Source organism: Bos grunniens, chromosome 2 (genome assembly GCF_055505025.1).
Source record: "Bos grunniens cultivar Pamir isolate PY7600 chromosome 2, Bosgru_T2T1.0, whole genome shotgun sequence".
Taxonomy (NCBI): domain Eukaryota; kingdom Metazoa; phylum Chordata; class Mammalia; order Artiodactyla; family Bovidae; genus Bos; species Bos grunniens.
Genome location: NC_141166.1, coordinates 1,875,419 through 1,899,181, shown reverse-complemented (window position 1 = coordinate 1,899,181; position 23,763 = coordinate 1,875,419). Strand labels below are relative to the sequence as shown.

Below are 23,763 nucleotides of genomic sequence, written 5' to 3'. Positions count from 1 at the left end.
AAGACTGCCATCTTCAGCCCCCGTCAGCCCCGTGGGGGCCCCCGGCTGCCCTCCCTGGGACAGCATCCACAGCACCCCCTCCCCGAGCCCTCAGCGCTGGGGTCATCCCCGCCTCCGCTGCCCTGCCCCCTTTCAGATTCTGGGAGCTTTCCAGACAGTCTGCCCCAGCCCTGCAGAGGCAGTCTCCAGCTCCTTGTCTCATGGCTGATTTCACCCTAAGGTTCCTCACAAGCAACTCCTAACTGGACCAACCAGACAGGCAATTGCACTGGCCCAAGCTCCTGGAGAAGCCCTCAGACCCACCCCCAACCCCCGCCACCGGACGGCATGGCCAGCATTTATGGCTCCTTTGTTGAGATGACTTACTCATGGGCTGCCCCACCCTGAGAAGCTGGCGTGGGTCCTGCCCTTGCTTACCATTCCCCTGTTACCTGCTGCCGCTGCCAAGGAAAGCCAGCCTGCCCAGAACAGCTCACCGATGTGCATGGCTGCTCACGTGAGTGCCGGGCACTGTTTTCCGTGAGCTTAGTCTAGCATCGTTCTTCTCACGGTTAATGCTTACTGAGCATCTTACTCTGTGCCAGGCACTGGGCCAGCTCTTTGCGTGTGTCATCTCATCAGAGCACCACAGTAACACCAGGAGGCAGGGACTACGATCGCCCCATGCAACAGATAGGGAAACTGATGAACGGATAAGGCCATAGCTCCCCAGGCACTGAGTTCCCTACACTGTCTGTCAGCCCTGCCGTACCGTCCTCTCCCTAAGGGCAGGATGTCTGTTTTGCAGATTTGTATCTCCAGAATGCAGTGTCCAACACAGAGACACTCAGTGAGCAGTCTTTGGATGGATGGATGGATGGATAGATGGACGATGGAGGGATGAATACAGTTGATGAACTAGAGAAGAACTAGAGGACAATAGCTCCTCCACTTCCAGCCGCTCACCCCCTCACTGAAGCCGGAGGAAGGTGGATGTGGTTTTTCTGCTAACTGGAAAATCCCCTAGCCAGGATTCCAGGAAAAGTGGAGAAAAATATGCTGATCTTTAGGGGAAGGGAAAAAAAATATCTTTTCGGTAATGAGTTTTGAGATAACAGCCAGGGAAGCCTGCAGTCCATGGGGTTGCAAAGAGTCGGACATGACTGAGCAACTATCTGAACTGATCAGGCACGTTCCCCCTTTCCCAGAAGCCACCAATGGCCAGGAAATTCCATCTGCTCCATCCCCAAGCCCATGTCTGAATCAGGGGCCTCCATGCAGTGTGCCCTCTGCAGTAAGCTGCCCGCCCTGTGGCTCCAGGGCTGGGCCAGACCCTGGGGTCTGAGCGAAGGCGGCCCCAACCCTTGTCCTGGTGCTGTCTTCAGAATTCGGAATCCCTCTCCAGGAGCCTTGAGCTGTAGGTGGCTTGCTCTCTAGTTAACTGAGATCACACCCTGACCCACAGATCGCATACCTTGTGAATTCTGATCAGTCTTTTGAGTCAGCCGCACGTGGGGGTGAGGTCTGTGTGCAGTGGGCTGCCCCTTCCCCGCTATTATGCAGTTTTGTAGTTTTCGGAGCAGCTTTAAGAAAGAGGAAGAGGAACACGATGGGGAAGGGGAGGGGGGATGAACTGGAAAGCGGCATTGACCATGTGTAAAATAGACAGCTAGTGGGGAGCTGCTGTAAGTACAGGAGCTCAGCTTGGTGCTCTGTGAGGACCTAGAGTGGGGAGGGTGGGAGGGAAGGCATATATGCATGCATGTGGCTGATTCACTTCGTCATACAGCAGAAACGAGCACAACATCATAAACAATTATGTGGTCGTTCAGTCGCTCAGTCGTGTCAGACTCTTTGCAACTCCCTGGATTCAGCATGCCAGGCTTCTCTGTCCTCCACTATCTCCCAGAATTTACTCAAACCCATGTCCATCGAGTCGGTGATGCCATCCAGCCGTCTCATCCTCTGTCATCCCCGTCTCCTCCTGCCCTCAATCTTTCCCAGCATCAGGGTCTTTTCCAATGAGTTGGCTCTTTGCATCAAGCGGCCAAAGTATTGGAGTTTCAGCTTCAGCATCAGTCCTTCCAGTGAACACTCAGGGTCGAGCTCCTTAGGATTGACTGGTACAATCTCCTTGCAGTCCAAGGGACTCTCAAGAGTCTTTGCCAACACTACAAGTCAAAAGCATCAATTCTTTGGTGCTCAGCCTGCTTTATGATCCAACTCTCACATCCATACGTGACTACTGGAAAAGAACGTAGCTTTGACTATACGGACCTTCGTTGGCAAAGTGAGGTTTCTGCTTTTTAATACACTCTCAAGGTTTGTCATAGCTTTTCTTACCTTTCATGACCCCTTCATGGATCACAGCTTTGTCGTAGTGAAGGGGCTTGGGTAACTCAATGAAGCTATGAGCCATGCTGTGCGTGGACGGACTGGTCATAGTGAAGAGCTCTGACAAAACATGGTCTACCGGAGGTGGAAATGGCAAATCGCCCCAACGTTCTTGCCGTGAGAACACCATGAACGTTATGAAAAGGCCACAAAACAATTCTACTCCAATAACAACAAAAAAAAAAAAGACGAAGAGGAAGACCAGAACGAGGGCCTTAGCATGCTGTCACACCTGGAGACACCTGCTCATCTGCAGGGAATGCGGCATTGAGATCCCGGAAGCGCCCTGAGGCGTCCTGACATTCTGGAGCCGAGAGGGGCCAGACGGCTGTGGTGCCAGGAACAGGTCCTCCCTTTTGGTGAGCATCTGCTATTCACGGGTCAAGTGCTCCGCCTGGGAGAACTCACCGCCCTCACGAGGTCTCAGTGAGTTCAGTGTTATCCTCTTTCTCTTCAGATGCAGCAACTGAGACGGTGCAGCTCACCCCAGGTCACACCATCAGGAGGGACGGGGCTAGGATTTGAACCCAATTTCTTACCCCAAAGGACAGACTTTTTCTACAAACAACAAGATGGGAAGAGCCTCAGGCAGCCTCTCCCCTGTGGTCAGACAAACATTGGTACCCTGGGTTGATTACAGAAACTCAGCTGGACAGAGAGCGCGAGGGTTTCGACAGCAGGCACCCTGGTCCTCAGCGGGCTTCCCAGGTGGGGCTAGTGGTAAAGAACCCGCCTGCCAATGCAAGAGACGTAGGAGATGCAGGTTCAACACCAGGGTGGGGAAGATCCCCTAGAGGAGGAAATGCCAACCCACTCCAGTACTCTTGCCTGGAGAATTCCATGGACAGAGGAGCCTGGTGGGCTACAGTCCACGGGGTCGCAAGGAGTCGGACACAACTGAGCGAAGTAGCACAGCACACGTAATTGCTTTACAATGTTGGTTTAGTCTCTGCTGTATAATAAAGTGAGTCAGCTATATGTATACATATAACCAACCTGATGTGAAGAGCCTACTCATTGGAAAAGACCTTGATTCTGGGAAAGATTGAGGGCAAGAGAAGGGGGCGGCAGAGGACGAGATGGTTGGATGGCATCACCGACTCAATGGACATGAGTTTGAGCAAACTCGGGGAAATAGTGATGTACAGGGAAGCCTGGCGTGCTGCAGTCTGTGGGGTCGCAAAGACTTGGACACGACCGAGCGACTTAGTTCGCACACACGCATTTGGGTCCTCCTTGTATCAGAAGCGAATGGTCCCCATGTCCACGTGTATCCTGGACCACGCGGGTCCTGGGGAGAGCTGGCAGGGAGCTCGGACAGTCCCTCAGGGCCCCCATTCAAGCAAGTGAGAGCCTTTCTGGCTGGCAGGGCCCTGTGGGATATTCCAAGCCAAACCCCTCCTTTCACCGAAGGGGAAACCGAGGCCCAGAGAAGGTAAAGGCGTTGCTCAAGACGGCTGCGGGCCTGACGAGGGGAGTGGGTGCAGCGGCTGCCTCCTGGCTCCCAGCCTGGGCGCCCCCCCAACCCTGGCGGTCTCAAACAAGCCAGGGCCTTGGAACCCCTCTTATCAGATAGAACGGAGGGCTGCTTATCAGATGTAATGACGACACCGCTCAGGAGGAGAAGCAGAGGACGGGAAAGGTGGGGAGGGAGGAAGTGGACTAAAGGCAACCCGACCCCACGGTCCCCTCCCGGCTCTCTGCAGGGGCTGAGCCGGGCCAGGAGGCGGGATCGGGGCTTCCTGTAGGGCAGGTCCAGACGGCTCAGGTGAGCTCCCTGCTCTCCTGTCCCCTTGGAACAAGGGCCGCCTCTGTCCCTGAGAACAGGAAGAATGGGGGAGGGTGGTCCCCCTCATTCTGCCAAAGGGCTGACGGGAGAGGCCTGAGCAGGGATCCATCTCACTCGCCCTGCCCACTTGCTCAGGGCCCATCCCCTAAGCACCCCGACCGCTCCTGCGAGTCTGATCTCCTGAGACCAAAGGGCTGCCTGGGCACCCTGGGAGATCCCCCTCCCCGAGGAGCTGCCTCTCATCGTGACGGGGGGTTCACTTCTGGGGACAAAGCCCTGCTCCCCCGCCTGCCAGTCCTGTGACTTCACGTCCCTGAGCCTCGGCTCCCCTGCCGTAGGGCTGGCCTGTGTTCTGCACCCCGAGGCGGCTGTGGAAACTCAGCGTCGAGGCTGCCCCAGGCACAGTGGGGCCGGGAGCCGCAGCTTAGGTAATCACCTCTCCTCACACTCACTCTCTGCATATGTATTGGGTCAAGATTTGCTTTTTTGTTTCGTTTTTGGTTTCTTTGTGGCCGTGCCATGCAGCTTGAGGGAGCTCAGTTCCCTGAGCAGGGACTGAACCGGGGCCGGGGCAGGGAAAGCCCTGATCCTAACCACTAGGCCACCAAGGAGTTCCCTGTGTCCAGGTGTATAAGGCTGTCTCAGCCGCGACTACAATCCGCAGTTCTCAGTGATACCACAGGAAAGAAGTGACCAGCTCCTGTCCCCAGGTAGGGGTGACCCGGGGCCCCAGGGGCTGGGTGGCTCGCCCCAGGTGCTGTACTCTTCAGAAGCAGAACACGGCCTGCACTCTTGGCTCTGGAGCTCCGCCACAGCACAGCCCGGTCCAGAGGAGCCATGTGGGCGAAGCCTGAAATCTGAAGTCGACCACGCCGGACCCTGGCCCTGGCTGCCCGGTGAACTCAGCACGCAACTTTGGAGGATGAGAGCTTTCCACTTTCTGCTGTCGCTCTCCGTGCCATTGGTCAGCTGTGCGACCCTGGGCAAGACTTCCCCTCCCTGAGCCTCAGCTTCCTCATCTGCCAAATGGGGTTTTCAGACCTGAACAAGCTATGACATGGGGCTACCTGACTCAGAGCTTAGCGTGTGGTAAGTGTCAGATAGGTGGAGATGGAGCCGCGGTGGCAGGCCCAGGAGTCAGTACTGCGGCTGCCATTATTATTATGGCCAGGCGGGGAGGACAGAAAGGAGTTACGCTGGGGACCTCTTACCCGTGTGACTGTCCCAGCCCTGAAAGGAGACACCCGGGACTCTCCTCACCTTCTAGGTGGGGGGGAAGGGAATGGGGCAGGGCTGATCGCCCCCTGAAGCCCCTAAAGTCCCAGTGACTGAGGAGATCCAGCTGGGAGGGCGGGTGGCATTGATGCCCGGGAGCTCAGTGCTCAAGGGGATGGAAGGGAGGGTGGTCCCCGAATGAACCTCAGGAGACGCTGGTTCAGGGCCACAACCCAGGGAGGCAGGCTCATACAGACATCCCTGAGCATCCAGACATACCAGGATCTTCTGGAGGCAAAGCCCCCCGGGGAGGGGCTGGCTTGGGGAGGTGGACACTCTGTTGAAGTCGGGGGGAGGGTCTGACTCTCCGCCGTCTCTGAGCCTTGAAGTAGGTCACCTCGCCACTCTGAGCCTCACCCCTCCCCTGAGAGGTCAGCCAGAGAGAGACCATAGTCATCTGAAGCTCCCAGGCCAAACCTCAGCCTCCCCATGCTTGCTCAGCGTTTCGCCCGCCCTGGGAAGCCTCCTCATCGCCCAGCCGCAGCCAGGTGATGGAGCTGAGGAGTCAGCTGGGCTCTAGAATGAGGCTTGTCTGGCTTCAAATCTCAGCTCTCTTTGTTCAAGCTGGGAAACCTTGAGTAAGTTACTTAACCTCTCTGGGCCTGTTTCCTCAGCTATGAACAGGGATGATAATAATAAGACTTACCTCACGGGGTGTTGGAAAGATTAAATGAGCTCATCCATGTAATGCACTCCCTCAGCAAAGCATCTGGCACAAAGTAAGCTCCCAGCCAGCGTGATGCCAGCCCCCGGCGGACAGCGGACATGCAGATGAAAGGCCGCCTCCAAAGGCGGTGAGCTCTCCACCGCCGGAGATCATCAAGCAGGGGCTGAACGGCCACCTGTCAGAGACTCGGGCCAGGCCACCAGGGTGACCTTTAAAAGGCTTCCAACTGAGAGCTCATGACATCGCCCCCGTGAAACTGTGCGCAGTGCCTTGCTCCCTGCTAAGGCGGCCAGGATGGGACGAGGCGGAGAGGGCGCAGACAGAGGAGCAGGCGCTGTCCGGGGCGTGTCCGGCCCCTACGCCGCCCCTGACCACGGTGTGGCCCGCAGTCGCTGCCTCCCCTTTGACCCCAGGTTTCCCAGCAGGCAGCTGATGCCTTTGAACTAGGTCGGATCCAGCTGCAAGGGTCACACTCTGACCCCAAGAAGGGATCTGGGGAAGGTTTCCAGTGCGCACACATACGGGCCAGGCCTCCCCCCAACCTGACCACGAGGGTTAGGGTCACACCCACTGAGGCCCTCGGCAGAGTCCTCCTCCCTGAGTACAGCACCAGCCATTACCAGCCCCACCGCCACCTGCCAGGGAGCAGGGTGTCCCCGAGTCCAGAGCCCAGGGGTGTTGACAGCAGCAGAGACCAAAACACACACCCACTGACCTCCAGAGCATTCTGCTCCGATTCAGCAAGGGACTGAGATGCTTACAACCCGAAAGCCTGACCTGGATTCTGTGCAGTCCAGTTCCGACCGAGGAAGAAGCAAGCGCAGGTGATGGGGCAGTCCCCGGCGGCACAGAAGGGTCTCGTCCGCCGCAGAGGCTGGCTGGGCTGGCCGGAGCCTGGGGGTCACGTCCGCTGGCTCCCTGCGCGGGGCGTGCAGTGGGTCCAGGTGGGTGAGTCACTCACCTGCCAGACCTGCCGGGCGGGCGGGCGGGAGGCGGTCCCTGGCAGCCCACAAGGAAGAGCTAGACTGAGTCAGGCCAGGCAGGGCTGGGCAGGGCTGGGAGCACGAGGAAGCTGCCAGGATGAGAAGGGAGGCGGGGTGTGAGCAGAGCGGGGCCGCCTCTGAAAGGGGGCTCTGAGTAGAAGGGCCGGGCCCTGGCCGTTGCGTGCGTGCCCGGAAAGGGGCACAGGCCACAGACGTGTGTGGGAACGTGACTTTCAAGTCGGCGCATCTCAGGCTTGAATCCCTGCCCTCTCCATCTGCGTGCCTTGTCTCTCGAGCCTGTTTGCCCCTTGGCCAATTGGAACAGTTGTAATAGTCCCGATATGACAGCATGCTCGTGAGAATTAGATGAAACTGTAGGAATGGAGGCTCTAGGGTCCCGGCTGCAAGGTGATGGACTAGATGGTGACGGAACACGGGATGAATTTTCCGGAAAGCAGGATGGCATGCTCAGGGCTGGCCCCGGCTGCGTTCTCGCGGTCTGTGTCAGTCACTTTCCAGGTTTTAGTCAAACATCTGCTGAGCTGATGAACAGCACGAGTATCTGGTCTCGAGGGAAAGGTCACCTACCCACGAGCACTCTGCCCCAACTGTGTGTTCCTGAGATTCCAGGAAGGGGGTCTCAGAGGAGATCAGCCCCTGCCCGTAACATGTTCATGGACAGCTTGCACTTCACTCCAAACCTCACCTGGACCTTTCTCCACCTTCTGCTGCAGGACACTGACAATCAAGGCTCCAGGGTATTAGATCAGGGGCCAGCCAAATCCGGCCCTTCACCTGCTTTTGTAAATAAAGTTTTATCAAAACACGGGCATGCACATTGGCTTATCAAAACACTGGGCAGGCTTTAGAGAGGGAAAGGCAAAACTGGGAGTGGTGACAGACACAGCAGGGTCTGCAAAGTTAAAAACAGTTGCTATCTGGCCTTGCAGAGAAAGTTTGCTGATTCCTGCCTTAGACGATGAAGTGGATGATAACAGAAACCCTGGGTTTTGGCTCTTAGATGTTTCATCCACTCCATGAATAATTTCCTATGAGCCTTGCAAAAGTGTCTCCCCTCTTACAGAGAGGGAAACACGCTTGTGAGATCAGTCACTTGTCCAAGGTCACGTGGGGAGCACAGTAGATGGACATTTTTTTTTAATTCACTTATTTATTTATTTGGTGGTGCCACGTCTTAGCTGCGGCATGTGGGACCTCGTTCCCTGATCGGGGATCGAACTCGGGGGCCCCCTGCATTGGGAGCGTGGAGTCCTAGCCACTAGACCACTAGGGAAGTCCCTAGATGAACATCTTGAATCATGGGCAGACGGAAGCAGAAGCCTCTGGTGAGCACAGAGGCTTGGGGCACAAAAAGCTCAGCAAACCCAGGAAGGATCAAAAATCCTGCCCCATGGGAGAGAGTAAGCAGGCCTGGTTCACTGGATTCCCACCTGGGAGGCTGCCAACCTCTGGACCGGAGTCAGCCGGCCTGGGTTTGAGTCCAGCGGGAGCCAGCTGTAAGGCGGGAAGGGGACTAATACAGAATGGAAGCCCCCGGGACAGTGTTGGGGGCAGCAGGAAGCCTCCATGGCTAGAGCTTCCTTGTTATTGGACTTAAAGTGTGAGCAAAAGGCAAGGGCCCTCCACCGCAGATGTGCAGAAGAGGAAGGCTCTCCCTGCCAGCGGGCCTGGCTGGGGCTGGGAGGGCCTGATTCTGGATCTGGGCTCTTGAGACAAGAGGCACCGTCTCCTACACGCCCCTTGCCTCCATTCCAGCACATTCCCTCAGGCTGGCCCGGGAGAGGCTGGCCCACCGGGCGGCTGTGCCCTCACCCCCGGAGCCCCATCCCAGAGGGCACGGCCTTCACCCCCCAGCAGGGCGGCCTCGTCCCCCAGAAGTGGTGGCACCAAGGGTCACGGAAAGAGGATGGGAGAGGCCAGGGCTGCTCTGGGTGTTTTTGTCTGAAAGCCCAAGCCGCCACCCCCGACACACCCATCTTCTGGAACTTCCTCCCCTGCTTCTCTGGCCCCCCCTCTCCCAGCCCATCTCCAAGGCCCAATGGCCGAGGAGGGGCTGAATATTAGTTAAGGAAAAGCCATGAGTCCAGAAAAAACTCAATGAATTCACCTCCACTTCTTTTTCCCAAACTGTTGGTGCCTCAAGAAGTTCGGGGAGGTCTGCTTTCTGCCATTGACACGGTAACCGGTTGCCTGAACAACACTGCAGGTGCGGCTGCGGGACGGCACTTGGAAGCACCTGTTTGCCGACACGGCTGTGCTCACCCACAGCAGCTGATTTATTCGCTGATCCAGTGTTCCGAAGGCCCCCTGCCCACACCGAGCCTTTTACCCTTAGTCTGTGCCGCCATCTGTGCAGGCTCTAAACAGCCCCGTGCCAAGCTTTCCACCAACTGAGGCTAAAAACAGAACCTGAGTGCCCGCTACCTGCCAGACCCTCTGCCCTGCCCCACGGTGGGGAGGGGTGGGGTCCTTGCCGTTCTTACAGCCTCACCACCTCCCTCCTCCCCCAATCAGAGCCCAGCACAGAAAGATGCTCAGAAAGGCTTGCGGGGACTGCCTGGTGGTCCAGTGGCTAAGACTCTGTGCTCACAATGAGGGGGCCCAGGTTCCATCCCCAGTCAGGATCCCACATGCAAGAAGAGTGTGCAAAATGCAAGTGAAAGTGTTAGCTACTCAGTCGTGTCCAATTCTGTGCAACCCCATGGACTGTAGCCCCCCAGGCTCCTCTGTCCATGGGATTCTCCAGGCAAGAATACGGGAGTGGGTTGCCATGCCCTCCTCCAGGGTATCTTCCCGACCCAGGGATCGATCCCGGGTCTCCTGCACTGCAGGCAGATTCTTTACCGTCTGAGCCACCAGGGAAGCCCAAGACTGTGTATGCCACAACTAGAGTTCCTGAGTGCCACAGCTAAGACCCAGCACAGCCTAATAAGTAAGATAAATATTTAAAAAGGCTTGCTGCACGAATGAATCTTCGCGGCTCTAGGGCAGCGTTTCTCAGCCATGGCGAGGCGAACATGTTGGACCAGCTAACTCTTGTTTGGGGCTGTCCTGTGCTCTGCAGAACGTTTAGCAGCTCCTCTGATGCCAGCGGTGCCCACTCCCCCCAGGTGTGTCAACCAGAAGTGTCTCCAGATGTCACCAGGTGCCCTCGGGGGACCGAGTGCCCGGGTGGAGCACCCTGCCCAGTAGCCATCAGTTGCATCTGACGCCTGCAGCAACAGACAGGTGTCATCAGCCTCTGTATCGCTAAGAAACTGAGGTTTCACAATATCAAGAGATGTGTGCGAGTGCGTGCTCAGTCACTTCAGTCGTGTCCAACTCTTTGGGACCCCATGGGCTGTAGCCCACCAGGCTCCTCTGTCCATGGGATTCTCCAGGCAAGAACAGTGGAGCGGGTTGCCATGCCCTCCTCCAGGGGATCTTCCCAACCCAGGGATCGATCCCGGGTCTCCTGCATCTTCTGCATTGCCAGCAGATACTTTACTGCTGAGCCACCCTTCAAGAGATGTGCCCCATGTCAATTAGTCAGTGGCTCTTATTCACAAAACAGAAGTTGGAAAAGGTGCAAGTCGCTCTATGGAGGGGCTGAAGGACGAGTGCGGACGCTGAAGTGGAGTCAGGGCAGGGTCAGGGACCACCGCCCCAGGGGGGCTGGGTGAGACTCCCTCCTCGCACACCGGCAGCCAACTGGCCTCCAAGGCAAGCAGGTCCCCAGGCCAGGTCAAGGCGGCAGTGTGACCAGTGTCCAGGGTGACTTACAGAGGCCCCCGCAAACAACAAGCCAGCTGACTCAAAGCACATGTTTATGCAGAAATCGCCGCAGCATCTTTCTGAGTCTTCTGACTTTTAAGTCCCAGACAGGTTCATCAAAGTGGGAACATTTCCATCTGTGTGTGCTCTGGCCCAGTCCCCAACAGCTCCCATTTCCTTTCTCAGAACCATTCCGTGCTCCCAAGGATGGATTTCCCATTGTCACCACGTAACCCCACGGCACGCACACCCAACAGTCAGTCTCTGCCTCAGAAATTTGGAACTGGATTTCTACTGGAGGCCAGAAGTGAGCACTTTTAACTCACATGCTGCAGGGCGGCCACCCTCTGCCACGCACCCAGCGACGCTGAGAAACCCAGTCCCAGACGCAGTGGGGAGCAGAGACGAGACCATGCTCTGGGTGTTATTCTCAACAGCCAAAAAGCCAAGACCACCAGACTCCACAGACGGATGATGAACAAACACAATGTGGCCGTCCATCGAATGGCGTGATATTCAGCCTTAAAAAGGAATGAAATTCCGCCGCACTCTACAAAGTAGATGAGCTTCAGTAACGCTGTGCTACGTGGGATAAGCAGACCCAAAGGGTCATGTTATTATGGGGCCACTTCCATGAAGGACTGGGAACAGGCAGATTCACAGAGGGTAGAATGGCGGTCACCGGGGGATGGGGAGGGTGGAGAGCTGCTCTTCATGGGTGCCGAGCTCGCATCAAGGGTGATAAAAGTCATGGATGGTGGCAATGGCCACACAACGTTGAAAGCGCACCTGAGGCCATTAAATCGTGCACTTCAGAATGTTACAAAAACAGGGTTGATGTTCCCCGAGCTCGCGTGCACGCTCAGTTGCTCAGTCGTGTCCGTCACTTTATGAGCCCATGGCCTCCACCAGGCCCCTCTGTCCACGGGATTATCCCAGGAAGAACACTGGAGTGAGTTGCCATTTTCTTCTCCAGGGGATCTTCCCGACCCAGGGATTGAATCCACGTCTTCTGCAGCTCCTGCATCAGCAGGCGAATTCTTCACCCCTGAGCCTCCTGGGAGATTCTTCACCCCTGAGCCTCCTGGGAGATTCTTCACCCCTGAGCCTCCCGGGAGATTCTTCACCCCTGAGCCTCCCGGGAGATTCTTCACCCCTGAGCCTCCCGGGAAGCCGCATGTTACACATATTTCACCTCAGTCTCAAAACAGAGCAAGACCGTGGGAGTAGAGACGGGCGATGCTGCCTGGGTTCCCAGCCGCTGTCCACTTCCTGGTCTCAGCTCCCTTAAGGCCAGGCTCTCTGGATTTCTAAGACACCCCTGAATTCTCAGAATATATGTCCCTTTTTTGCTTAAGCGCACTCTCTCAGGGCTCTGTACCTGCCAACAAAAGGGTCTTAGTCAAATATCAGGGGACAGTTACTTCTGGGGGGCATCAGCCTCTGCTCAAGGTCAGCCCCCAAAAAGGCCTGTGTAACCCAAGCATCTCTTCCTGACCCAACAGAGAACCATCCTCCACACATTTATTTTAAAACTGCTTAAATTAGATCCACAGCCCTCCCTGATAGAAATTCTTTCTCCACCCTCCGCCCTCCCCCCACCCCCTGCATTTTAATTCTAGTTTTCCCTTGTCAGCATTTCCCAGTTCAAATCTCCACCCAAAGTCAGCAGTCTTGGGTCCAAAAGGTTCCTTGCTAATTCCAAACACCAGACCCACCCTCAGAGGATGAATGTGCCTCCGCTGAGCAGGTCCAAAGTGATGTCGCAGGTTCTGGGACGTTTCCAACAGCCGAGTTCCCTGAAGAGCCTCTTGACCCGCGACCGCTTTGAAGACACAGTAGTCTCTTATCTCCTACAAGGGTAAGCACTCATGTGCGTGCTAAGTCGCTCAGTCGTGTCTGACTCTTTGCGACCCTACGGACTGTAGCCCACCAGGCTCCTCTGTCCATGGGATTCTCCAGGCAAGAATACTGGAGCAGGTTGCCATTTCCTCCTCCAGTAGATCTTCCCAATCCAGGGGTCAAACTCCAGTCTCTTACATCTCCTGCGTTGGCAGGCGCGTTCTTTACCACTAGAGCTGCCTGAGAAGCACTCACGAGTTAAAATCACAGAAAGAACATTTGTGGATCACGCTCTGTTCTGCAGATGGTTTGCATCAGTTGGGGACATGCCAGCACCCCATGTTCCCAGAGGAATAGGATTCAGTTTCACGCTCCTTGTCTAAGACTACATAGCCAACCAGGAACTGGGCGAAATACTCTTGCATAAACCATCTTATTTAATCTCTCAAACAGCTTGAAAGGCAGATCTTATTATGCCCATTTGAAAGATGAGGAAACGGAGGCTCAGAGAAGTGAAGCAACTTGCCGAAAGTCACACACGTAGAAAGGCGGGGTGCTGGAACTTCAATCTAGGCTTATTTTCATTTCCACGGCCCAGGCTCTCACCCATGAGGAGAACAGGACTGGTGCTGTGGAGGGCAGAGCAGACTAGAAGCGGGGAGTCCAGGTTCTGAGCCTGGGTTCCTCCATACTGGCTCCCCGTCCTCCTAAACCACCTGCCCACAGCCTTGAAAGGGTGGAAGGTCGAGGCCACGAGACAGGCTGGCCATTGGGGCTGTGTGGATGCCATGCCGGGGCTTCCTCTCCCAACCCCATCGTCTCCACCCAGGTTTTGAGAGCAGATTTGAGGCCAGGCGGGCTTTTCCAGGTGGGGCGGGGGAGGGGGCGGGGGTGTGTCTTGAAAATGGACGTCATTTGCTCCCATTGGTTGAGAAACAAGCCTCTGGGACTCCCTGGTGATCCAGGGGTTAAGACTGCACTTCTGGGCTTCCCTAGCGGTCTCATGGTTAAGAACACACCTGGTAATGCGAGCATGGTTTGATCCCTGGTCTAGGAAGACCGCACGTGCCACGGAGCAGCCAAGCCCGTGGGCCACAACTGTGGCGCCTGTGGGCCCTAGACCCCTGAGCTCTGCGACTAGAGACACCACTGCAGTGAGAAGCCTGTGCTCTGCAGCTGGAGAGCAGCCTCTGCCCACAGCTAGAGGACGCCCGCGCCCAGCAGCAAAGACCAGTGCAGTTCAAATTAAAATTAAAAAAAAAAACAAAACTCTGCACTTCCAATGCAGGCGGTATGTGTTCGGTCCCTGGTCGGGGAACTGAGATTGCACAAGCCACATAGTGGGGCCAAGAACCAGAGAGAGACAGGCCTCAACCGAGCCTGGACATTAGCGACCGCAGGTCTCACTGCCTGCCGTCCCCCTCCCAGCTTGTCCCGAGGGAGGGGACAGGGTCAGTCCTCGCCTGTCGCTCTCCCAGCCCTCCGGCCACACAGCGTTAGAGCTCCCTGCGCAGGCTCACCAACAAGACTGCCAGTGTGCACGAGGCCCGGCAGCCCGCACGGTGGAGTCTGCAATTACAGCAGCGATGGATCAAACGAGCCCAAGTTGGAACCCAGCTTCCTCAGCAAGCCGTGTGGCCCTGGGCAAGTCACCTGGCCCCTCGACTTCTGTGTGCTCGTCTGTAAAACGGCATAGTGAAACTCACCCAGGAGGGCCGTCACAGGCAGTGAGTGAGCTCCATTACGTAAAGCGCTCGCCGACGCGCTTAACCTCGGCCAGCCACTGATGTCTATGGACGCTGCCGTGCTCATCACCATTTTTATTGTAATGCTCCAGGAAAACCTTCCGTGGGCTAGGCTGAAACTCACCTTTGGATTATTTAAGCTTTAGTAAGCAAAGGAGTTTGTTCCGTCCAGGGCGCTTGTGCAATTTGTAACTAGTAGCGTGTAGTGTGTCTGCGTTTGCTCAGATTTTATCTGCGCGTTCCACTCTGCTAGAAACTCCATGAACATAGAAGCCCGCCTGTCTGGTTTACCAGTGCCCTCAGCTGCCAGCCTAGAGCCCAGCACATCCCAGGGGTTTAAGTAACACTGAGTGAGTGAAAAATAAATGTAAGAAAACTGAGAAAGTGACCTGGAGATTATCACACTCAGTGAAGCAAGCCAGACTGAAAAAGACAAATATCGTATGACGTCACTCATATGTGGGATCTAAAAGTCGTGTCCAACTCTTCACGACGCCATGAATCGCAGCACGCCAGGCCTCCCTGTCCATCACCAACTCCCGGAGTTCACCCAGACTCACGTCCATCGAGTCGGTGATGCCATCCAGCCATCTCATCCTCTGTCGTCCCCTTCTCCTCCTGCCCCCAATCCCTCCCAGCATCAGGGTCTTTTCCAATGAGTCAACTCTTCGCATCAGGTGGCCAAAGTGATGGAGTTTCAGCTTCAGCATCATTCCTTCCAAAGAAATCCCAGGGCTGATCTCCTTCAGAATGGAATGGTTGGATCTCCTTGCAGTCCAAGGGACTCTCAAGAGTCTTCTCCAACACCACAAAAGCATCAATTCTTCGGCGCTCAGCTTTCTTCACAGTCCAACTCTCACATCCATACATGACCACAGGAAAAACCATAGCCTGGACTGAGCGACTGAACTGAACTGAAAATAAAGAAAGATACACAGGAACTTGCAAAGAAGTGGACTCGCAGAAACAGAAAACGAGCTTAGAGTTACCAGAGGGGAAGAAGGGAGGGATAAGTTAGGAATTTGAGATTAATATATACACACTACTGTATATAAACTATTTAAACAAAAAGCAAGGGAGACTATACTCGATATTTTGTAATAGCCTATAAGAGAAAAGAATATGAAAAAGAGTATGCATAAATGTGTGTGTGTGTGTGTTAGCCGCTCAGTCGTATCTGATTCTGTACAACCCCGTGGACCGTAGCCCACCAGGCTCCTCTGTCCATGGGATTCTCCAGGCAAGAACACTGGAGTGGGTGCCATTCCCTCCTCCCTGGGATCTTCCCGACCCAGGGACTGAACCCGAGTTTCTTCCAGCTCCTGCACTGGCAGGCGGGCTCTCGTCACTGCTGCCACCTGGGAAGCCCCAGATGATTCTTATGCGTCAGTTAAACAGACTCACTGAAAACCTCAGGTCAGTCCATTAAAGATGCACATAACAGATTGAACTTCTCCCCCTGGAGTTCAGGCTTTCAGCTGCCCCATCGACACCGACCGTCCTGAACTGACAAGAAGGCGGGAGGCTCCAGGCAGGACACAAGTGGGGAAACGTTACCTTAAGGCAGCGCTGCAAGCGTCAGAACTTAGCAGCTGGATTTGCCAAACGCCTGCCCCGCCCCCAGCACTGTGCCACAGGATTCACCCCCACAACTTATTACAGCTTTATTAGTGTATTTTCCATTTTGCAGATGAGAACATTGAGGTTCAGAAAGATCTGTGTCTCGCCCGTCGTCACACAGAGAGAAAGGCAGAGTTGGCACTGAAGCTTCTGTTTTGTTCAGTCTGGGCCTGACTTGGCAAATGTCAGCCCATCAGAGGTCCATCCCAGGCTGGGGCCTGGACAGTGGCATCCAGGTGGTGGCAGTCTGCCAGGTCAGAAAGCTGGTGGCACTGCCATTTGGGGCCATCTCTTCAACTGTCTGGGCCCAGAAAGGAGGATTCAGGAGACAGGCAAGGTAAGAGGTCCAGAGCAGGGAAACTGAAGGGGTGCCCAGGTACAGAGAGCGGATAAGGCAAGGGGGCCACGGAAGGGCTGAGCCGCCAGGGTGCCCCCCGGTGCCATCACAGCCTGCTTGGTGCCCACAGTGTCACACAGCGCTCAGCCCACAGGCCTGTGCCATCAGGTCACCAGGCTGCACCCAAGGCCAGGCTCCCCCGAGTCCTGAGAAGTTTAACAGCCGATTCCCTGAAAAGTGGTCCCTCCCGGCAACTCCATGCCCCAAGGCCTCGCTCTCCCCTCTGCCTCTGAAGGCCCTGGTTCTGGATGGCTGCCACAGGCTGTGTTTTCTTTCTTTCTGTCTTTCTTGCTGACGCCGCAGGACTTCTCTGGTGGCCCAGGGGCGACAAGTCTGTGCTCCCGGCGTCGGGGGCTGAGTGCGACCCCCGGTCGGGGAACCAGACCCCGCGTGCTGCAGCTGAGAGCTGGGACAGCCAGAGAGAACGATCTGATGCTTCAAACACCTGCACACAGGCCTCGGGATCACAGCCCACACCTGGGAGGAAGGGACGGCCAGCACAGATTAGTGACCTCTGCTGCTGAGAGAGGCTCTCAGCTGGAGCCTCGTGACACTTAGCTCCACTCTGCAGGCAAACGTCAGCCGCTGATGAAGAGAAGCTGAGACCCTTGGGGCTGCCCCGGCCCTGCCTGGGGACGTGGAGAGGTGGCGGGGGCAGGAAGGAGAGACGGAGGACAATCAAGGCCCAGCCTCCGGGGGTGGGGGGGAGGGCAGGCAGGAATTTCCAGGACCCCAGTGACTCGGGGCTCCCATCTGGCAGAGCCGTGAAGGCAGGGAGGGCTTCCTCAGCCCCCACGAACGGCGATGCCCTTCGCAGCTGGAGGATGGGCTTCTCGGTGTATCGTAGGTGCCCATTCCCAGGAAGGCTGGCTGTTACTGCTCCTAGCAAAGTCCCCAGTCTTTTCCCCGGACCTCAGTGTCTCCTCTGGGCCTCAGGCCTGATGCCCACCTGCAGTCCAAGATGACGCCCACACAGGGGGCCTCGGGCTAGGCCTGGGAGGGCAAGTCATTTTGTAAAGACAAGAGGTATTCTCAGCAACCTCACTCAGATCACTGGAGCCACTGGAAGGCGGTCCCAGGAGGCCTGCTCCTGGAACTCTGGGTCCAGCCGCTGTGACAGCCGGCACCCAACCATCTGCACTCTCCCCGAGCCCCCAGGAGATCCGAGGGGACTCGTGACTCATGAATCTGCCTCCTTGGGCTCTTCTTGCAGGAAGCTGTCAGCGACCACCTACTAAGGTTGGGGCTTCTCTTAACCCGTCCACCTCCCAGTGACTCCGAGGCAGGCGTTGTCGACATCCCCATTTTCCAGATGAGAAGACTGAAGCCCTGGGTAGTGCCTTGCCCGGAGTCAAGACAACACAATCTGTCCCCAAGGAGCTTGCAGGGGTCTTGGGAGGGGAGCGTTCCCCTAAGAAATGCAGGTGCTCCTTGGAGTCCTAGAAACCAGAGGGGGACGGAGCCCAGCCCCCTCAGTCTCACCTCTGGGGAAGCCCAAAGTCCAGACCAGGGGTGTGGTTTGTCCCAGTTCGCGACCTGCCAGGCTGCAAAGCCAGTGCCGGAGCCCCGCCTGGGGTGTGGCCCCAGGGGGCTCGTGGAGCTGGCGCAGCTGGTGAGAAGCAAGGAAAACCAGCAACAGCCTATTTGGAGTCCGTAGGGAGGGGTGTGGACACAGCTGGGGTCCCCTCGAGGGCTCCTTGCTGGGCAGTGGAGGCAGACGTGTCCAGAGAGGCACCCTCTCCTGCCCGCTGCTGACCTGGGGATGCCAAGGGCTGCTGGGCGCCCCCTGCTGGCCACCAGGAGCGTGTCCTCCCGGACCAGCACCCCAGACCCCGCCAACGGGCTTCCCCTGCTGACCAGTGACTGAGACGCTGCTCTGCCAGCGGAGGGGCCAGGGTCCAAGCCCTGTTCAGGGAATGCAGGCCTCACATGCTGCGACTAAGTACTCGTGCCACAGCTGGAAAAGCCCGCGTGTGGCAACTGAGATCGAGCACAGCCTAAATAAATAAATAAGGGGGAAAGTTTTTTCTTTTGGCCAAGAGGCAGTGATGGGCTGCTGAGGTCAGCGCTAACCTGAGTCTGAGTTGTCCCGTTAGCGTTCCACACTCACTGTCCCAGCTTCCCATGGCCCGGGGGGGTGGGGGGGTGCGGCAGGCATGGCCAGGTATCAATGCCCTCCCTGTGGAGTTGTAAACATGCCCACAAGTGCTCTGACTCCCCTCTCGTGGAGAGAGAGGGTCTGTGCCTGAATCTGGGCAGCTTTGTGCCGCCAGCAGAATGCAGCAGCAGGGACTCCGCCCCTCAGACGAGGGTGTGTGACTCAGTCCTGTTAGCTCCCACTCAGCCCTGAAGCCACCCCGTGAGACACCGGTGACCAGAGGTCTGCCACGACGTGAGAAAGCCCCAGCTGCACAACGAGGTCCGGAGTCAACAACCCAGGTCTCAGCCGGGATCAGCTGCCAGCAGACGATTCCAGCACCCTGCCCTCGAGTCAGCTCAGCCTTTAGGCCCTTCAGCCGAGGCCCCTGACAGCACAGAGCAGAGACGCACTCTCCCTGATGTACTTGTCCAAGTCCCTGAGCCTGTAAGCATCACAAAACGGTTGCATTATACCATGAAGTTTTGGGGTCTGTGTGTGTTTGGGGGAAGATGAGTTCAGGGATGTAAAAGCCCTCTTAGTGGTTAAAAGTGAGGATGTCGGGAGGCTTCCCTGGGGTCCAGTGGTTAAGAATCTGCCTGCCAATGCAGGAGATGTGGGTGCGATCCCCAGTCAGGAAATAGATCCCACGTGCCTTGGAGCCCACTAAGCCAGGACACCACAGCTACCGAGCCCAAAGCTCTAGAGCCCGCGCGCCCAACTGGAGGAGCCCACACACCGCAGCAAGACCCCAGCGCAGTCATAAAAACAGAAAAGAATGAGGATGTGCGGCCAGGCCGCCTGACATGCAGTTCCTCACCAGCTGTGCGACCTCGGACGGGACCCTTAACCTCTCTGAGCTTCTGTTCCCACTTGTGTAAAACGGAGCTGATAACAGAGGGCTGCAGAGAGGTTTCCATAAGAAAACGTTCATGAAGCAGCTGACACCATGGGCGAACAGCACAAGTGTGGTAACGGGGACAGTTGTTACAAACGGCTCTGCAAACGGGAGGAGCCTGCCTCCAGTCTGATGGGGTAAGAAAATCCTGAGCGGGCTCATCTGGAATTCCTCAGAGAGACAATGTGTCGCGAAACCGGAAGGGGCAAGGGGATCCAAGTGCACAGACAGACGGCCTTCTGGGCTTCTGATGGTAACCGGTAGGAGCCCAGGGACAGCCTTGCCTGGCCGGCCCTGTTTATGGAAGCCTGGTCTGGCCCTTGCCTTACCTCTGGGCATTCTTTCAAATGCCCCTTGGTCAACCTCTGGGGACTGTGAAAAGGGGCACACAGTCTGCTAGAAAGACAGTGAGCTTTAGAGTCCTGGGTCTGGACTCAGGCTCCGCCACCAGCCTGGAGCCCCAGGCCGGCTGTGTGGTTCCTGGAGCCGCATGCTCCATCGTGGAAATGAGGATTTGATGACACGCGTTAGCAGCCTCTCACAGTGCCCGGCCTGAAGCGGGCTCTCAGTAAACAGAGCTGACTTTTCCACTCCCTGGCCTTGAAGAGCAGGAAACAATAGCTACCATTGACGACCTCGGTCCAGCCAATATTTCCGGCTCTCTCCTGCTAAGAAGAATCACTTCCTGACCCCTGGGTGCATGGGGCCCGTGAGCTGTGAGCGCCCCACGCAGTCACTTCCGGGCTGAGCGCTCAGTCACCAGCTGAGACTCCAAGTCCTGGCACCGTGCCCGGCTCAGCACCACTCAGGACGGGGACCTCAGCAGCCCAGGTCTCTGCACGGCCAAGATGCGCCAAGCCCCAGCCCACGGGCCATCAACAAGTAGTGAAAAGCCGAGCTTTCTTGTTTTCAGTTGCTAGGATTTGGAGGTTGCTTGTTTTGTCTGGACCTTTTTGGCCACACTGCACAGCATGTGGGATACTGGTTCCTTTGACCAGAGATCGAACCTGTGTCCCCCGCTTTGGAAGAGCAGAGTCTTAACCACTGGGCCGCAGGAAAGTAAGTCCCCAAAGGTTGTTTCTTTACGGCAGCGCAGTTGAGCTTGTTCCAGGATCCTTGCCACGCCCGGCACTGTGCTGAGTATTTTGTGTGCATTTTATATCCACCCCCACCACCCCATCATTCCTCTGGAACACAGAAGCTTATTGTTCCCATCTCACAAAGTCAGAAACCGAGGCTCAGAGAGAGCAAGCGATTTGATCATGACAGGAACCTGTCACCGCATCACAAACCAACCCCCACTCAGCGGCTTGTAACGACAAGCCCCCGTCGTGGTCAGCTGTGGCTCTCCCAGCCGGGACCAAGCTTGATCTCAGCTAGACTCGACTTGCTCCTGCATCTGCTGTCTTCTGGTCTAGGGCAGCCTTTCTCGGGCCACTCTCCACGGCCCGGCCTCCAGAGCACGCTGGTCTCAGGTAGAGGTTACAGAGGTCCGAGAGAGGGGACATGCAGGGGGCAAGGCCTCTTGAGACCCTGGCTCGGCAACCACGCGCCCTCACTCTGCGTAGGTTAAGACAAGGAGTGTAAACCAGATCCACACCATAGGGAATCAAAGCATGGCGGCCCTCCTGTGCCAGGAATTGAATGCAGGCCTGGTACTTCAACTTTATGCCAAGCCGTCTCTAAACAGTGAAGCTCAACGCTGCTCGGCTGTGTCTGACTCTTAGCAGCCTGCCGGGCTCCTCCGTCCGTGGGATTCTCCCGGCAAGAACACTGGAGTGGGTTGCCATTCCCTTCTCCGGGGGACCTTCCAGACCCAGTGATCGAACCCAGGTCTCCTGCATTGCAGGCAGATTCTTCACCCTCTGAGCCACCAGGGCAGCCCATCTTGGCTCTAATCTCGGCTCAAGTCAAGTGCTGAACTTGAGCCTTCTCCCTTTCCAGCTCAGGCCCTCGAACAGTATTCTAAGGATCTTACCCCCTCCTAAGAGGTTGAGTGGCACAACTCAATCACACCTGTTTGCCTGGCCACCTGTGCATTTATTAGATCCCTATTGTGCCTCTCTTCTATCAAGCTCAAGGCCATTCTGGGAATTAAATTCACAGCACAAACAGCTGGGGCACACTCAAGACTTTGCAGAAATGGAAAGCAAGTCAGAGGGCGACCAAAGCCAAAGGCTTGAGGGAACCAGTTCCCAAGAGGCCAGGGATGGGCATTTATGGATCATTACCAGCTACAGAGCTTTTCTCCAAGAAGTCAATGGTCGGCCACTACTGTGGCCCAGAGGGACAGCCCTGGGCGCCAGGCTTCACCAGAGGGGTCTACCTGGTGGACGGCGCCCCTGGGTGCTGAGCACTGCACTGAGCAGCAGGCACGATGGGGCTGTGTCCAGGGTTGGACAAGTCCCGGGGAGGCACTGTGCTCGCGCCTCAGGCCCTCTGCCCCATCCCTGGGTCAGCTGGTCCTGCACATGTGGATCTTCAGCAAGTGACTCCACCTCCTGGAGCCTCAGTCTTCTCATCCATAAACTGGGATGATGATGTTGCGATGAGGACTCGGTGAAATCATGTAAACCAAGGGCAGTGGAGACCACCAGCGGCCCAGGCGCTGGCCTGGGGAACGTTACCCGTGCTCTTTAACTGAAGGCTGCACAGGAGTCCGCGTGGCTTCTAACATAATAACAACAGCAAGAGCAACACACACACACACACACACACACACACACACACACACACACACACACACACGGCATTTTCAGTCTCCCAGCTTCACTCTGAGAAACAGACCCAGAGAGTGAAGCCGCGTGCTCAGCATCACACAGCTCACTGGCGCCAGGGTGCAAAGCCAGGTCATCTGCTCCAGAATGTGGGCTTTTCCCCCACATCTGGATAAGGATGCTGCTCCGCCAGCCTGCCCTGGAAGGGAGAGAGACAACAGGACCTATCGTTCCCACCGTGTGGATGGAGAGAGAGAGAGGGGAGGTCCAGGCTCCCCCGGCCTCCCACGCTGGCTGCAGAGCTGACCCGGCCACCGCCCCCCGGCTGCCTGCTCCCGCCCCCTGGCCCCTCACAGAGAGCAGGGCCTGTTCAGGGGCTCAGGGCCGGCTCGGTTTCTGTGGGGTGGGTGTGGGAGCACCCTGGAGCACCCCGGACTCCCACTCCTGCCCTGAGCTGCAGCCACGTTCAGGGAATCCAAGTTTCCAGATGCCAGCTGGCGCCCCAGCTCATACCAGGAACTCAGTAGACTCTTCCCAGGAAGAGCTGGGGTGCTGATCTTGCCCCCACCAGGAGAAACGGCTCAGGGCAAGCAGGAGGAGCCAGGAAAGTGGGTGGAACAACCTTTAATCTCGACCCACAACCAGCAACAATGGAACAGGTAAATATTGAGGCTTGATCATCATCATTATCAAGTAATAACAATAATAAAGGGAACTGAGGCAGTAGTCTATAAGGGGGTACTTTAAATTATCCCCATTTTACAGATGAGGAAACTGAGGTGCAGAGAGGTGCAATCACTAGCCCACAGTCACCCGTGCACGTGCTAAATCTGACTCAGGCTCCGGGCTAAACAAGTCATGTGACCAATCTATTCAATGTTCAGAAACTTCCACGGGGCATTACTATAGCCGATTTACAGAGAGAAAATTGAGGGTCAGCTGGGTGAGTCACAAAGCCCAGGATCACACCGCTAGAAATGTCTGGACCCAGGTCCCGGCACTTAACCACAGATGAGATAACCAGGTCGTCTCAACGCCTCCCCTTTGCCCCAAGGCCTTCTGAGGACAGGAAGGTCTGGGTTATTCACCCCCAAGGCTGAACCCAGCGGGGTAGAATTGTGGTACTGAGCCGCCCTCTGCTGGTTGAAATGAAAAGAACGCCGAGTGGACTGGGGATGCATCTTCCTTGCCGGGACAAAGTGGACTTTATGCACAGTCGCCTCAGAGGAAATGGCCCATTTATGAGAGTGGTAAGCAGACAGCTCAGAAGAGACACCTGCTGGGTCTGAGCAGTCCTGGAGGGCTTCCTGGAGGAGGTGATCTGCACAGAGCAATGGGGTAGCCTGATTCAGGAGGCCAAAACAATTTAGGTTTACTTGGCCAGGGCAATTGGCATAGGCCATCCTGCCCACGATTTTTTTAAAAAAGCTGAAAATGTTATCTGAGCTGTTATCTTACAGAATGATAAGGTATTAGTGAGTCCAGAAAGATGAGAACCACACATGGAAATGTACATAAGGACAGAAGAGGAATCCCAGGGCCGAGC

The 23,763-nt window shown here is 56.3% G+C and overlaps 1 protein-coding gene across 12 annotated transcripts in view; it reads right to left on the bottom strand.

The window, feature by feature from the left end:
- Nucleotides 1-7,074, bottom strand: part of ARHGEF10L (Rho guanine nucleotide exchange factor 10 like) — a 168,867-nt gene extending 161,793 nt beyond the window's left edge. For 8 of the 12 annotated variants that reach the window (XR_015150051.1, XR_015150052.1, XM_086364355.1 and 5 more), the window contains exon 1: nucleotides 6,882-7,040. The gene's annotated coding sequence lies outside the window, so the exon portion shown is untranslated. Of the gene's footprint in view, nucleotides 1-6,881 lie in introns of all 12 variants that reach the window. The other 4 variants (XM_086364407.1, XM_086364472.1, XM_086364568.1 and 1 more) reach the window with 2 other exon arrangements.
- Between the last annotated feature and the right edge of the window lie 16,689 nt (nucleotides 7,075-23,763).